This window comes from Apium graveolens, chromosome 4 (assembly GCF_009905375.1).
Source record: "Apium graveolens cultivar Ventura chromosome 4, ASM990537v1, whole genome shotgun sequence".
Lineage (NCBI taxonomy): Eukaryota > Viridiplantae > Streptophyta > Magnoliopsida > Apiales > Apiaceae > Apium > Apium graveolens.
This window is the reverse complement of record NC_133650.1, coordinates 33,730,850-33,748,380: the sequence shown is the minus strand read 5'-3', so window position 1 is coordinate 33,748,380 and position 17,531 is coordinate 33,730,850. Positions and strand designations below refer to the sequence as shown.

Here is a 17,531-nt window from a genome sequence, read left to right as displayed (position 1 = left end):
AACTCTTTTGAAATCAAGTTGGGCACTATTCAGATGGTGCACAATTCTGTTTCTTTCGGAGGTGCTGTGACTGAATACCCCAACATGCACATTAGGAATTTTGTCAAGATCTATAGTACTTTTAAATATAATGGTGTGACTTATGAGGCTATCAAGCTGAGGCTTTTCCCATTCTCTCTAAGGGGTAAAGCTAAGGACTGGTTACATTCGGAACCAGCTGGATCCATCACTACTTGGCAAGATCTTGCGTAAAAGTTTCTGGTGAAGTTCTATCCAATGGCGAAGACTGCAGCTATGAGGAGTGCTCTTACTCAATTTGCGCAGCAACCAATAGAATCTATGTGTGAAGCTTGGGAGCGCTACAAGGAGATGTTGAGAAAGTGTCCACATCATGGTATGCCTGACTGGATGGTGATCACTGGTTTCTATAATAGTTTGGGGGCCCAATCTCGGCCCATGCTCGATGCAGCAGCTGGAGATGCCTTGTGGGCTAAAAGCTATACTGAGGCTTATAATCTTATTGAAACTATGGCTGCAAATGAGCATCGAAAGGCAACTCAAAGGATGATGCCTGGGAAGGTAGCAGGTATTTTGGAAGTTGATGCAGCTCCAGCTATTGCAGCGCAGCTCCAAGCGCTGTCTTTGAAGGTCGATTCTTTAGCCACCTATGGAGTCAATCAGATAGCTATGGTCTGTGAGCTTTATGCAGGTTCTCATGCTACGGATCAGTGTTCTCTTGTTAATGAATCTGTTCAGTATGTGAATAATTATCAGCGACCGCAACAGCCTGTGCCAGCAACTTATCATCCTAACAACAGAAATCATCCCAATTTCAGCTAGAGCAATACTCAGAATGCTATTCAGCAACCATATCAACAAGGTGTAAGTAAACAGTTTAATCCACCTGGATTCCAGCAACCACAACATTATGCTCAAAGGCAATCATATCCTCAACAAGGAGGTGCTTCTCCACCATCTACTGTTGATATCGAGGAACTCAAGCTGTTGTGCAAAAGTCAGGCTGTTTCTATCAAGACCTTGGAAAATCAAATCGGTCAAATAGCCAATGCAGTGCTCAATCATCAACCTGGCATACTTTCCAGTGATATTGAAGTGCCAGGCAGGAAGGAAGCTAAAGATCAAGTCAAAGCTATTACCTTAAGGTCTGGAAAAGTTACTGATGCTGAAAAAGCGAAAGACGGAGAAGCTGAAGTTATTGATGAAGAAGAGAAGCAAAAGGAGAAAGCGGCGGAACCAAGGAAGACTACTGTTGAACACACTCTGCCTGAGGGTAATACAGGGGAGAAACAGCTCTATCCTCCACCACATTTCCCTAAGAGATTGCAATAACAAAAGCTGGATAAGCAGTTCAGTAAGTTTCTGGAGGTGTTCAAGAAACTTCACATCAACATACCTTTTGCTGAGGCTCTGGAACAAATGCCTAGTTATGCGAAATTCATGAAGAGTATTCTTTCAAGGAAGGTGAAACTGGATGACCTTGAGACCGTTGCTCTAACGGAAGAGTGCAGTGTTGTGCTACAACAAAAATTACCTCCAAAGCTTAAAGATCCAGGTAGCTTCACCATTCCTTGCACCATTGGCAAGTTGTCTTTTGACAAATGCCTGTTTGATTTGGGAGCAAGCATCAATCTGATGCCATTGTCTATCTTCAAAAAGTTGAATTTGCCTGATCCAAAGCCCACCTACATGTCTCTACAATTGGCTGATCGTTCTATCGCATATCCACGAGGCATAGTGGAGGACGTGTTGGTAAAGGTGGATAAGCTCTTCTTCCCTGCAGACTTTGTCATTTTGGATTTCGAGGAAGATAAGAAGATCCCCATAATCTTGGGAAGACCTTTCTTGGCTACAGGTCGTACCTTGATAGATGTGCAGAAAGGTGAACTTACTATGAGGGTGCAGGATCAAGATGTGACATTCAATGTATTCAAGGTGATGAAATTCCCTACAGAAGACGAGGAATGCTTAAAAGTGGATTTGATTGATTCTGCGGTAACTTCAGAACTTGATCATATGCTAATGTCTAATGCATTAGAGAAAGCCTTAGTGGGGGAGTTTGACAGTGATGATGAGGATGGCAATGAGCAACTACAATATCTAAATGCTTCTCCTTGGAGGCAAAAGCTAGATATGCCATTTTAATCTCTTGGTACTTCAGATCTCAAGAATGCTGAAGGAAAGCTCAAACCATCTATTGAGGAAGCACCTACTTTGGAGCTTAAACCATTTCCTGGACACTTGAGGTATGCTTTTTAGGTGATACATCTACTTTGCCTGTTATTATTGCATCTGATCTTTCAGGTAGTGAGGAGGACAAGCTTTTGAGGATCTTGAGAGAATTCAAATCAGCTCTCGGATGGACTATAAAAAATATCAAAGGGATCAGCCCTTCGTACTGCATGCATAAAATTCTGCTAGAGGAAGGTAGTAAGCCGACTGTTGAGCAACAGCGACGACTTAATCCTATCATGAAAGAAGTTGTGAAGAAAGAAATTCTGAAGTGGCTAGATGCATGAATCAAATATCCTATTTTTGACAGTTCTTGGGTGAGCCCCGTGCAATGTGTACCTAAGAAAGGAGGTATAACTGTTGTAGCAAATGAGAAGAACGAGCTCATCCCCACTCGAACAGTCACAAGATGGAGGGTATGCATGGATTACAGAAAGTTGAACAAGGCCACGAGAAAGGATCACTTCCCTCTTCCATTTATTGACCAGATGCTTGACAGGTTGGCTGGTCATGAGTATTATTGTTTTCTGGATAGCTATTCGGGGTATAATCAGATTTGCATTACACCAGAGGATCAAGAAAAGACTACCTTCACTTATCCATTTGGAACGTTTGCTTTTCGCAGATTTTCATTTGTCTTATGTGGCGCACCTGCCACTTTTCAGAGATATATGATGGCTATATACTCTGATATGATTAGAAATAATGTCGAAGTGTTTATGGACGACTTCTCCGTTTTTGGACATTCGTATGATGAATGTTTGAATAATCTTCATGCGGTGCTCAAAAGGACTGTGGAAACTAATTTGGTGATCAATTGGGAAAAATGTCACTTTATGGTGCATGAAGGCATTATTCTCGGGCATAAGGTCTCTAGCAAGGGTCTTGAGGTGGACAAAGCCAAGTTGGGAGTCATTGAAAATCTTCCACCACCTATTTTTATGAAAGGAATCCGTATTTTCTTGGTCATGCGGGTTTTTATCTGCAATTCATTAAGGACTTCTCGAAGATATCTAAGCCGTTGTGCAACTTGCTCGAGAAGGATGTGTCTTTCAAATTTGATGATGAATGTTTGGCGGCATTCGAGACTCTCAAGAAGAGTTTGATAACTGCACCAGTTGTTACGGCACCTGATTGGACAGAGCCTTTTGAGATGATGTGTGATGCGAGTGATTATGCGGTGGGAGCAGTTCTTGGGCAGCGCAAGAATAATCTTTTTCATGTGGTCTACTATGCCAGTAAGACTCTAAATGGAGCTCAAATGAACTACACCACTACTGAGAAGGAGCTCTTGGCTATAGTCTTTCGTTTTGAAAAATTTTGATCTTATCTGCTTGGGACAAAGGTGACAGTATTCACTGATCATACTGTCATTCGCTATTTGGTTTCAAAGAAGGATTCAAAGCCTAGACTTATTCGTTGGGTGCTCTTGCTACAGGAATTTGAGTTAGAGATCAAGGATCGAAAAGGTACTGAGAATCAAGTAGCTGACCATCTCTCTAGATTGGAGAATCCCGATTCTACTTCACATGATAAGACATTGATCAACGAATCTTTTCCGGATGAGCAGTTGTTCGCAGTTTAAGAGGAAGAGCCATGGTTCGCAGATATTGTGAACTATCTTGTCAATAATATAATGCCTCCTGATATGAATACAGCTCAAAAGAAGAACTTTCTGCATGAGGTGAAGTGGTACATATGGGATGAACCGTATTTTTTTAGACAAGGAGCTGATCAGATCATCAGGAGATGTATCCCATTCTGTGAGACGGAGGAGATATTATGAGACTGCCATTCCACAATTTATGGTGGACATTATGGTGGTAAAAAGACAGCAGCTCGTATTCTGCAAGCAGGTTTTTTTTGGCCTACTTTGTTTAAGGATGCACATTAGTTCGTTTTAAGATGTGATCGTTGCCAAAGAGTGGAGAATCTTACGAGGAAGGATGAGATGCCATTAAATGTGATGCTTGAAGTCGAGGTCTTTGATGTTTGGGGAATCGATTTCATGGGACCATTTGTCTCATCCTGCAATAATCAGTACATCTTGCTGGCAGTCGATTATGTCTCAAAATGGGTAGAAGTCAAGGCTCTACCGATAAATGATGCAAAGGTAGTGTTGAATTTTCTTCATAAACAGATTTTTACAAGGTTTGGTGTGGCACCCTCCAAACCCGGGTCAGAAGTTTGGGGTCCACACACACACGCACCTCATTTATAACCTGCTTATAACAATAATAAAGATAATGATGATATGCAGTGACCCTACTTACCAACTACCACGGACCGCAACAGGTTAAAGTTTGCACACAAGCCACACACACACTTATATTACAAACCGTCCAAATCCCAACTATTCAAACTCAGAACTGAGTATTAAGCATTATTAAAAACTTTTACAAACATAAATTATCTCAAAAGATGCCTACTAGCTTAACTCGATCAACCTGAACCTCTAGCTCTCGCGCTGGACTGGGGATCCTCGCTACCAACTGGTTCCTTCTTAACTGGAAAAGAACATAAACAACATCGCACATATAAGCTAACTAGCTCAGCAAGTCACAATGACAAAACTGAGAATAATGATCATCAAGTGAAAAGGGTTATGATATCAAGTGAACAATAAATTATGATTTAGAATTGGATATTATATTTTCATTTTAAAAACCAAGGTTAGGCTGCTGATCAGTCATGCACTAACCCCGAGCAAAGCACACATCACTGCTCTAACTACTGGATCCAAGGCACACATTGGCCTAACTTGACCATTTATATGGTCTGACCACGAATCTGGTCCACAATTTTATAAAACAATCCAATTCTAACATAATAACAGAATAAACAATGTAAAGCAATAAACAGAATCATAAACAACATTGGATGTTCGATAATGAAATGGTTTCAACCTTCACAAAGGATCAATATGGCAATTTCAAAGCTTGGCTGTTAGGTAATGAAAGAATTAGATAACAAAGGAATTAATATTTCAGGGTTACCAGGAATTGGTCTTTCAAATCATAAGGTACAATGGTTTGAGTATGTACGTAATTTGATTCAGTGTTTGGTATTTAGTTTGTATGTATTTGTGGAGTAGTATCGTATATTTGTGGTTCGTATCTGGGTGTACAACAATCAATGGTTTAGAAAGAATGAGGTTTACGGCTCAAGATCAATAACTGAAATCAGGGTTTAGGGTTCAGTGCTTCAAAGCACTTGCAATATAAAATAGGACTATCAATCAACTACAATATATCTCGAGAAAGTTCAGAAAACTTTCCTGGTACTAGCTTGCTATACTGCATTAACTTCCAATTACAACCGTCTATTCCTCGACTATCTGTTTCCCTTTCCTAAGCCTTTCCTCTTCTGCTCATATAACATAAGTATCTATCAATACTCAACTCATACGATTCTATTCGACATACACTTCTATCTACCCTTCGTTTTACCCAAATCCGATTAACGAATTGAAAGTTACGCTATAAACAAGTAAACACCGAACATATAGACCGATAGTTAACCAACAAGTCACATATAGCACATAACACATCAAACAATCAATGATATATCATTTATAAAGAAGCCCCGAGTCATAAACAGGCTTTTGGGTATTTAAAATGATTTTTAAAACATTTTTTGGAATTGAAACGGGTCGTTGGATCAATTTCAAAGTAATAAACAGGGTTCGGTTGGCCAAATCTGGCTTCAAAACAATTTTATAATAATTATCGAGCTTTTAAAATAATTTAAAATAATATTTTAAAACTCGAATCTATTTTTCAGAATTTTTAAATTATTATTAAATAATTAAATCTAATTAAATAATTAATTAAAATCAATTAATAATTCAATAAATCAATTAATCAATTAATTTTCATTAAATATTAACTACAATTAATTAACTAATTAATTCAAATTTATTTTTGAATTAAAAATAATTTTTGAAATTAAAATAATAATTTTTGGAATTTTCAGAAATTAAAAACGGATTTTTATAATTAAAATAAATAGAAAATATGATTTTTAAATAATTTTAAAACAGGAATTCTATTTTTGCAACTTTCCAGAATCTTCAAGGACTAAACTGTATCGTCCCTAAAAGTTTAGGTACCAAACTGCAAATTTTACAGGGCTCGCCGGAAAACGATCGGGGTTCGCGGAAGATGGCGTTCCCGGAATCGTCACACCTTCAGGAGCTCCAGATATCATCTATAATTCATGAGAAACACATCCCAATAATCATTTTATCCTAATAACCCCAGACCTGGCCGGAAAATGGCCAAGAACTTCACCGGTTTCTGGTGACCCGATGAAAACTTCAAAACAAGACTCCCTTCGATTCCGACATCCTCTGCTAACGAGCTATATACCAATCGATTGCAAATTTTATAAGGAACACAACCCACTATAATAAAACAACTAATAACCCCTTGATCAAAAAGCCCTAAATTTCAATTAAGAACATTCATACGGGTTATAAATCCAAATTTCAAAATTTGAAGATTAAACTCACTTTTGAACATGTTATTGAACTCCAAATTAGTCATATGACATAGGAAAATCATCAGGAAAACAAGTTCTACAACATGCAAGCATCAAATCATCCAAACAATCATCCAAACAAAAATTCATATTTTTAATCAAAATAATTCGAAAATAAACAAATTTATAGAAAATAAACCTTTGATTCTGCAGTGATATGGAACACAGATTCTGATAGTACACCTCAAGACCTTCGTTTTGAGTACTCGAGCTTTCCAAACGGATTCCGGTAACACCTCCGATTGTTGGTTTGATTCTCAGAAAGGTTTATGAATATATGAATTTTCTCGTGAAAATTATATAATTACTGTCTGCAAATGATTTTTGATACGGAATAAAATACGGTAAAGGCTATTTATAATTACGTAAAATTAGTTTCCCGTTGGATCATTTCGGATATAAAATGGTACGTTTATTTATAAAAATTGATCCAAACGGTACCGGTTTTCGGGATAATTATCCAAACCAGTACAATTTGTACTGCGGTCTTGGTCTCAACGCCTGCTTACACGTATTACGAGGTGATAATTGTGATAGTTTAATAAAAAGATCCCGTGTATCGAAAGTATGAGTTTTATTGATTTACCGAAACGAATAATGTATCGAAAATGTTGCGTCGGGACCCGCGCAGGACAAACCGTATGCCGGATCGAAAAAGTCGAAACATGGAAAATGCTCGAAATATTGCAATTAGGTTAGGAAGGAGTTCTCAGAAGAGTTTCGGGTTATAAAAATGTAAAAACAGATGACGTCGGTTGGTTTGCGATTGTATAAAATAGTTTTTAAATACTCGGAAAAATATTTTATAAAATCCATATATTTCCTATAAAATCATAAATCAACATAAAAATAATTAGGAAGATATGACAATTATCTATATTTTATTTTGGACATATAAAAATTAAAATACTCAATTAATATTATTTTTAAACGTCCAAACACATATAACACTTAACAAATAATTCACAGAATAGATACTGAACATACATAATAATTATCTATTAGTAAAAATAATTACACGATATATCCCGGATATTACATCCTTCCCCCTTAAAAGGATTCTGTCCTCGGAATCTCCTAAGAAAACAAATGAGGGTACTTTTCTTTCATATCACTTTCTAGCTCCCAGGTTGACTCTTCAACCCTTGGGTTTCTCCACAATACTCTTACTAACTTTACCACTTTATTTCTCAATATTTTCTCTCTTTCCTCTAGAATTTCTATCGGACTCTCTACATATGACAAAACTGCCTGAAGCTCTATTGGCTCATATTCTATTACATGCCTGGAGTCTGGATTATACTTCTTAAGCATCGATACATGAAAAACATTATGAATGTGCTCCATGTGCGGAGGTAATGCCAACTCGTAAGCTACTTTGCCGATGCGCTTTAAAATCTCAAAAGGTCCGACATATCTTGGGTTCAGCTTTCCTTTCTTTTTAAATCTCGTTAATCCCTTCCACGGTGATACTTTTAGTAATACCAAATTCCCTTCTTCGAATTCCATGTCTTTCCTTGATTGATCTGCATATTTCCTTTGACGGTCTTGTGCTGCTATCAATCTCTTCTGGATAACTTCAACAACTTCCTTTGTCTGCTGTAATAATTCAGGTCCAAGTATTTTGCGTTCTCCTACCTCGTCCCAATACACTGGAGATCTGCATTTGCGTCCGTAAAGAGCTGCATAGGGTGGCATCCCAATACTGGCGTGATAACTGTTATTGTAACCAAATTCTATGAGGGGTAAATGCTTGTCCCAACTTCCTTTGAAATCAATTGCACAAACACGTAACATGTCTTCGATTGTTTGGATCGTTCTTTCACTCTGGCCGTCCATTTATGGATGGTAAGCTGTACTCATATTCAGTCTCGTTCCCAGACATTCTTGAAAACTCTTCCAAAATCTTGAATTAAATCTTGGATCTCGATCGGATACGATAGACACAGGAACTCCATGACGAACTACGATTTCTTTCAAGTACATATGGACTAACTTGTCGAGTGAAAATCTTTCATTTATAGGCAGAAAATGAGCTGACTTGGTAAGTCTATCCACTATAACCCAGATGGCATCATGATTAGCCTTTGTCCTTGGTAATCCAACTATGAAATCCATGAAAATATGCTCCCACTTTCACTCTAGAATCTCCAATGGCTGTAGCAATCCACTTGGTCTCTGATGCTCTGCTTTAACTCTCTGACATGTATAACATCTGCTAACCCATTCCACAATTTCCCTCTTCATATCTGGCCACCAATAATTTTCCTTTAAATCTCTATACATTTTGGTACTCCCTGGATGGATTGAATACCTTGAACTATGAGCTTCCTGTAACATTTCATTCTTTAACTCCGTTACTGGTGGAATCCAAATTCTAGAAGAAAACCTAAGAATACCTTGATCGCCCTTTTGTGTGAACAATTCTTCACCTACCAAACGATTTATGTCTTGATTCATTACTTCTTCTTGACACTTCTTTATCTTCTCTAACAACTCCGGCTGGAAAGTCATACTATACATTTTTGCTTCATCAGGCATGCAAACTCTAATCTCCAATTCCAGTTTCTGAAATTCCTTATATATTTCTTCGGGTACTGATAACACATTTAACTTTTCTTTCTGACTCAACGCGTCCGCTATAACGTTTACTTTACCTGGATGGTAGTTAATCCTGCAGTCTTAATCTTTAATCAATTCCAACTATCTCCTCTGTCTCATATTAAGCTCCTTTTGTGTGAATATATATTTCAAACTTTTGTGATCCGTGTAAATCTCGCATTTTCTCCATATAGATAATGTCTCCAAATTTTCAAAGAGAAAACTATGGCTGCTAGCTTCAAATCATGAGTAGGATATTTCTGTTCATGTGGTTTCAGTTGTCTTGACGCATACGCAATCACCTTATCGTGCTGCATCAGAACACACCCGAGTCCTTTATGAGAAGCATCGCTATAAATTATGAAATTTCCTTGATCGTCGGGAAGTGACAAAACAGGTGCCGTGATTAATCTTTGCTTCAATTCCTGAAAACTTTCTTTGCATTTATCGTTCCATATAAACTTTTCATTCTTCCGTGTAAGCTTTGTTAATGGTGTTGCAATCCTTGAGAAATTTTGAACGAATCGACGATAATATCCCGCTAATCCTAAGAAACTTCTTACCTCTATTGATGTTCTCGGTCTTTCCCAATTTGTAATTGCTTCAATCTTTGTTGGGTCCACTTTGATCCCTTCATTACTAACTATATGTCCTAAAAACTGAACTTCCTGTAACCAAAACTTACACTTCGAGAATTTAGCGTATAACTTCTTCTTTCTTAAAATCTCCAAAGTTGTTCTCAAATGTTCTGTATGGTCCTCTTTAGTCTTTGAATAAATCAAAATATCGTCTATAAACACAATAACAAACTTGTCCAAATATTCCTTGAAAATTCTGTTCATCAGATCCATAAACGCTGCCGGGGCATTGGTCAATCCAAAAGACATCACTAAAAATTCATAATGTCCATACCTCGTCCTGGAAGCTGTCTTTGGTATATCTTCTGGCTTAATCTTTAGTTGATGATATCCCGATTTAAGTCGATCTTGGAGAAGTACTTGGCTCCCTTCAATTGGTCAAACAAATCATCAATTATGGGTAACGGATACTTGTTCATGATTGTAAGCTTGTTGAGCTCCTGATAGTCGATGCACAGTCTCATGCTCCCATCTTTCTTCTTGACAAACAATACCGGTGCACCCCACGGGGATACACTGGGTCTGATTACTCCTTTTTCTACTAACTCTTGCAATTGCTTCGCTAGTTCCTTCATCTCAACGGGCGCCATTTTATACGGGGCCTTGGATACTTGAACAGTTCCAGGTGCTAAGTCAATCGCAAATTCAATTTCTCTATCTGGAGGAAGTCCTGGTAACTCATCGGGAAACACGTCTGGAAATTCATTAACTACTGGAATATCTTCAAGTTTTGCTTGACTTCTATCAATCACATATGCAACAAAATGCTCGCATCCTTGTCATAGTAACTTCTTGGCTTGAATCATTGTTAAGAACTTCTTTGCTTGCTTCTGGCCCTTGAACGTTATTATCCTTTCGTCTGGCGTCTTCACCATTACCTTCTTATTGCGACAATCTATTTGGGCATCGTGCTTAGATAACCAATCCATTCCTAAGATAACGTCAAATTCTCCTAACTTAAATGGTATCAAATCTGCATAAAACTTACTACCGGAAATCTCAATCTCATAATTCACACAAACTTGATTAACAGATACACGTTCTTGATTTGCTAATTCCACAGTCATTATTTCATTTAGATACTCAACTACACAATTTAACTTACTGACAAAATCTTGAGAAACAAACGATCGAGTTGCTCCCGAATCTATTAACACTTTGGGACATAAAGAATTCACATTAAGCGTACCTGCCACGACATCAGTATCATGGATAGCGTCCTTCACACATATCAAAAACTCTAGCTCTTGGAGTCTCATTCACTGCTGGGGTAGATCTCATAATCCTCAATGCATTAGTGACTGGGGCTGGTATCTTGCAATCCCTGGCTATATGTCCTGGCTTTCAACATTTGAAGCACGTAAATCCAATAGTTGGAACCTTAACTGCTGGAATCCGGATAGGTTGATCCTTGTTTGCTGGCTCTCTCGCTGGCTGATTTCGGCACTCCCTCGAATAGTGCCCTTTCTGATTGCACTTGAAACAAACTACATTCAACTTATTACACTATTTCTTCCCGCATACCTGACAATCTGGAAAAGTTAACCTTAACTGATTCGGCTGATTCACATTGGTTGGACGATTGCCTTGGCCTCCGTCGCCTGCATTTTGCCTTCTGAAGTTAAAGTTTCTCCCTGGCTGAAACTTGCCCTTCTTAAAATTTGGAAACTTCCCTGGTTGTGACTGATCTTCATTCCCTTCGGACTTTCTCTTCTTACTTTTTTTTTCCTTCTGTGACATCTCACTCTCTGTCTCTGCAATCATGGCCTTCTGTACAACTCCTGCATAGTTATCCAACTCAAAAATGGCTACCTTTCCTCTGATCCATGGATTCAGACCTTGCGAGAATCTCTTAGCCTTCTTCTTGTCAGTATGCACATATAACGGCACATACATTGACAACTCTTCGAACTTACTTTCATAATCCGCCACCGGCATATTTCCTTGCTTTAACTCTAAAAACTTCAGCTCCATCTGATCCTGCGCAAACTGGGGAAAATATTTTTCTAAAAACAATTCCTTAAACCTTTCCCAAGTAATAACATTTGTACCTTCCAATGTCTTCACAGTCTCCCACCAATAGGTGGCCTCATTCTTCAAGTAATAACTTGCAAACTCTACCTTCTGTTCTTCCTTCACTTTCACTAAGGCAAATGACTTCTCTATTTGCTTTAACCAAACATTTGCTTCAATCGGTTCTAAGGAACTGTAACACCCCCAGATCCGGGGTCGGGGATCCGGGTCGTCACGGTCTTTCTTTCCACAATATCACTTCACTTAATTAATAATAAATAACCTTATGCTGTGACCCCACACTAACACACACCATAACCCGTTATAGTCTCAGAGATGAAATTTAAATAAGTACAAGTCTTTGAATCCATAATTTAAAAGTTATTACAACCCAAAATGATTACTTGATAAATTTACAGTTAATTGCCATTATCTGCCACAAGTTATAATTATACATAATTGATTCTCAAAAGTAGATGGTCTGATCTACAATAGATCTACCTCTGCAGCTATAGCAGCTACAACATCAACGGGAAGACGCGGGACGCTTCCCACGCGCTTGCGCTGGGTCTGCTGGAGTCTGGCCATCTTTCGTAACTGTTGTTGTGTGATGAAGAAATAAAGCAAGGGTGAGCAGCAAGCCCACCAAAATAATATGTATAATGATTTACAATATATGAGCCTACTCATAATACTCATGAAAGTCTTGGTCAAAAGAAATGAACCAAGTTTGATATCTTAATGCGATGAAGTCGCAAAATATTCAGTATATATACATATATACTTTTCAAAATATTGGAAGTCCTCTTCCATGCATAATATACACAAAGTCCCAGTGTATAACTGTATAAAAAAATATCGTTGCAAGGTGATCTCATATATCTAACCTTGTCTCAACGTTTTTCTGAAAATCTTTGTCATTCATAAGACAATTATTAATTAGATATAAGTTTAAAAGATGAGGTTACCAAATACCCCAATATACTTATATCTTTCCCAATACTACTTGAACTACCACCGTTCAAGTTATAATCAGTTTCAAAAGTTCATCACATAGATGAGACTACAAGACAAGATTTGAATAGATTCAATCTTTGAAATATTATTGAATGAAATAAAGTTACGAGATACTTTATTTAGTCCCGATATATATATATCCACATATATATATCTCTTAAACATTTCCTGGAACCTCTGTTATGTAAAGTATGAACAGAGTTTGAAACATCCAATGAATTTTGGAAAGGAAAAGAATTTTGGCATAAACCAGATATCTTGCTGATCAGGCAAAGATACCAATAAGTAACCTTTTCTACTGTAGATGGATGAATTCCTCACCGGTCATCACCCTGGCCGCATTAGGACCTCGCGCTAGACCGTTACCCGGCCCCTCACGCGTTGATGGACTGCCACCCAGCCACTTACACTTTCATAGACCGTACCCCGGCCTGTCGCTTATGCCGACTCAATTAGATGGGCTTACTTCCCGAACGTTGGGCAAGTAATCAATTCATTTACCAAAACTGCAACCTCGTTGCGAATATAAAATACACCACAGAGCCAGATTCCCCAGGTTTTGAGCGAGTATTTAAATCCCCTTAAAAAGGAAGATCTTAAATATAAAAATGAGTTTTGGAATCCGCTCTGACTTTAAAAATCATTTTGAAGACTCGAAAACACTTTATAGAGTGTTTGGAGTAAAGCTGATTTAATGAAGTAAATCAGTCCCCAGAATATTTAGAAAATGACTGAATATTATTATTTAAATAATATTCCCATAAAGAATAATCTTTATAAAAATAATTGAAGTAGAAGTATTAAAACTTATACTTGAAACGAGTATTAAATAACCAAAGATATACTTATATGAAAGTATTATCTTTATTTGAATAATCGAAAATAAGTTTGATTATTGACACCTTATTCTTTAATAAAATAAAGAATATATTTCAGCAAATAATCGGAGTCATAGATCCTCAAATGAATATTCAAATAATATTCATTAAATAATATAAACTGAGTCATAAGCCTTCGAATGAATATTCAAATAATATTCAATAAATAATATAAAAGAGTCATAAGCCCTCGAATGAATATTCAAAATAATATTCAATAAATAATATAAAAGAGTCATAAGCCCTCGAATGAATATTCAAAATAATATTCAATAATAAAATAAAGCTAAAGTTATCGAATAAACCTTATTCGATTAATAGTTTGGAAAACTATATCCATATATATATATATATATATATATATATATATATATATATCCATATCCATATATACAAGATTACTCGGGATCCTCGACTCCCGGTTTTTAGAAAATATTTTCACCTTTGGGTCCCTATACTAAGGGTATATGCAAGTTACCGCTATTCTCTAGCATAGGTATTATCAACTGAACCAACAGATATATATTTCAAGAATATGAAACAGGCATGCATATATACCATATCACATGCTACAATATATCGCAAGAATTTGCTAATTTAACCAACATGCATTTATCGCAAGATCATGCATATACAAATGTATACATCACAACAACAGTATAACGAATAGAATACTTGCCTGAGCGACTTGGGGTGATAAAAGGCTCGGGACGAGTCTGGTAACCTATAAACAACAAGTAAGTTGGAATTAAACCAAAATCACTTGTAAATCTATACTTTAACTAACTTAGACTCTAACGCTTGTTTTGCGCTCACTGATTCGCTTAAGTCACTCGGGTACCCTCGGCTCCACCATTTTTAATAATTTAACCTTTACGAGTGTTAAAGCGATTCCTTCGCGAGTGTCTTACCAACTGCCTAAAACACTTACCATAAATGTTTCATACATTAATTAATCCTTTTTGGTCTTTAACCTATGCTTCAAAGTAAGGCGAGGGGAAAAGTTTCGTTCGCGAAACGCCGTTACTTGAAACGGTCGTTTCTCCTAAACCGTGCATCGGAATCGAACGAACTACATATCAAAACGAAGCTCGTAACATGAGCTATCTAAACATGGCAGTGGTCATAATCTAGCAGGGGGTTCTCGGGTCCTAATGTTATGCACAAAAACAGTCTACAGAAAATCGGACGTTACGACGGTTATGTTTACGCGATTTCCCAAATTTTAAACCATTCAATACCAACCACAAATCAACCCCAAATCAATCATACAACCAATATCCCTCCAAACCACATCATAACAGCCCCAACAAATCCACATTAACCATTTATACTTATTCCTCACATGAACTAAAAGCTTTACTTAGGTTCTTTAACTAATTACCAAGATTTACAACTCCAACAATGCAACAAACCCAACTAATCTCTACAAACTCAACCAAACTTCAACCAATCAAGCATCATGCTTCACATATGCTATATCAAACACATTCAATCCTAATTACTTAAAACTAAAGCTAGGGTTTGTAGTTTATACCTTCCTTGGAGAGTGGAGAATCAAGAGAATGGCTTGGAATCACCTTTAAAGCCCTTATCCAAGCTTAATCTAAACAAAACTTCAAGAACACAAATTTTAGTTCTTGAAAACACTATTCACCATCTTCTTTCATGATTTATAGAAAAAGATTGGCTTGGAATTAGAAGCTTAAACTTATAGGAAGTATGTAACTATCCATAGGGAAGCTTAGATAATTACTGTTATGGATTAAAAACTAATATATATAATTGCTGTATTTAATACTAAGGAACGTGAGCTTCGAGGCTCGATTTGACTGCTCTTGTGTTTCGTGACTCAATCTGCCTTAACAAGATGCCTACGTACCTTGCTGATTGCCAAGGATCAAGTCAAAAAACGTAGTTCTTAGTTTGTGGGGTGAGGCCCCTTATATAGATGTGGGAGTCCTTGAATTGGACTTGGTATAGGAGACTTGGTGGATAAGCCTCTGAATTAGGATATACTTAGGAGTCCTAGGAAGTAGGAAGCTGATTCCTTATCCTTTTAGGTCCCCTTGGGGCTAATCTCTAAGGATTTATATCCTTATCGGGACTCTTTTCAACATCTGATTTCACCCTTATTAATTAATTACGAAATTAATTAATAATCAGGGCTTTTGGGCCTTTTTTATTCCATCAGGCCTGATCTGGTCCATCAGGCTTAGCCTTTCTGGATCGAGTATCATATATCTATTTATTGGGCCTAGCAGCCCATACCTTGTAGTATTTAATTATACTATCATAATTTATTTATCCCTATCATTTGCCCCCCAACTTTTGGGAAACATTGATTAGGTTTCGCAGAAGTTAAATCTATTTGTTCCCTTACAGGGTTTTGTTTTTGCGTAAAGTGTGGAGCGACCTACACATTTACAATGAATCTTCCTTTTATTCAGGAAATATCTTAATTTCCAGGAATTTTTCCCTAATTTTCTGGGATTTTCCCTAATTTTCTGGATTTTTCCCTTAATTTCTGGGATTTATCCTTAATTTCTGGATTTTTCCCTTAATTTCTGGATTTTTCCCTTAATTTCTGGGATTTATCCTTAATTTCCGGATTTTTCCCTTAATTTCTGGGATTTATCCTTAATTTTCTGGATTTTTCCCTTAATTTCTGGGATTTATCCTTAATTTTCTGGATTTTTCCTTAATTTTCTGAAAATATTACCATTTTTCAGAAATTATTTAAGGAATTTCCTTAATTTTCTGGATTTTTCCCTAATTTCTGGGATTTATCCTTAATTTTCTGGATTTTTCCTTAATTTTCTGAAAATATTACCATTTTTCAGAAATTATTTAAGGAATTTCCTTAATTTTCTGGATTTTTCCCTAATTTCTGGGATTTATCCTTAATTTTCTGGATTTTTCCTTAATTTTCTGAAAATATTACCATTTTTCAGAAATTATTTAAGGGATTTCCTTAATTTTCCAGGATTTTTTCTTCCTTCCTTTTTTTTCTCTTTTTTTTTTTTTTTTTTTTTATACAATTTTCGACCAGGAATCCATTCGACCAGGATCCTGGTCGAATTAACCCCTATATTGCCCTGGTCGACTTAATTTCGAGCAGGAATGTTTCGATCAGGAATCCTGGTCGATTTTCGGCCAGGATTTTCACCCCTTCCCCTTTTTTTTTTTTTTTTTTTTTATACAATTTTCGATCAGAAATTTTTCGACCAGGATTTTTGTCCCTTTCGGTCAGGAGTCCTGCTTTTTGACCGAATTAGCCATCATTTGATGCCTTGGTCGAAGGATTTTCGGGCAGGATCCATTCGACCAGGATCTTGCCTTGCTTTCTGGTCGAAGCTTCTTCTGTTTTATTCATTCTCGATCAGAATTCTGACCATTTCGGTCAGGAACTAATATTTTGACCGATTTAAGTACCATTTTGTGCCTTGATCGAAGCAATTTCGACCTCCTGTATTTCGACCAGGATTTCCCCATGATTCCTGGTCGAATTGGGTCATATTCCTGATCTTTTTATCCATTTCTCCCTGGACTTTATTTTTGGGCCACCTTCACTTAGCTGGGCCTTCATTCT

At 37.0% G+C, this 17,531-nt stretch overlaps 1 non-coding gene across 1 annotated transcript; it reads right to left on the bottom strand.

Moving 5' to 3' along the window:
- Positions 1 to 291: 291 nt before the first annotated feature.
- On the bottom strand, positions 292 to 398 carry LOC141722182 (small nucleolar RNA R71). The gene has a single exon (XR_012575207.1). It is a non-coding gene; the product is annotated as a small nucleolar RNA R71 (small nucleolar RNA).
- Positions 399 to 17,531: the final 17,133 nt, after the last annotated feature.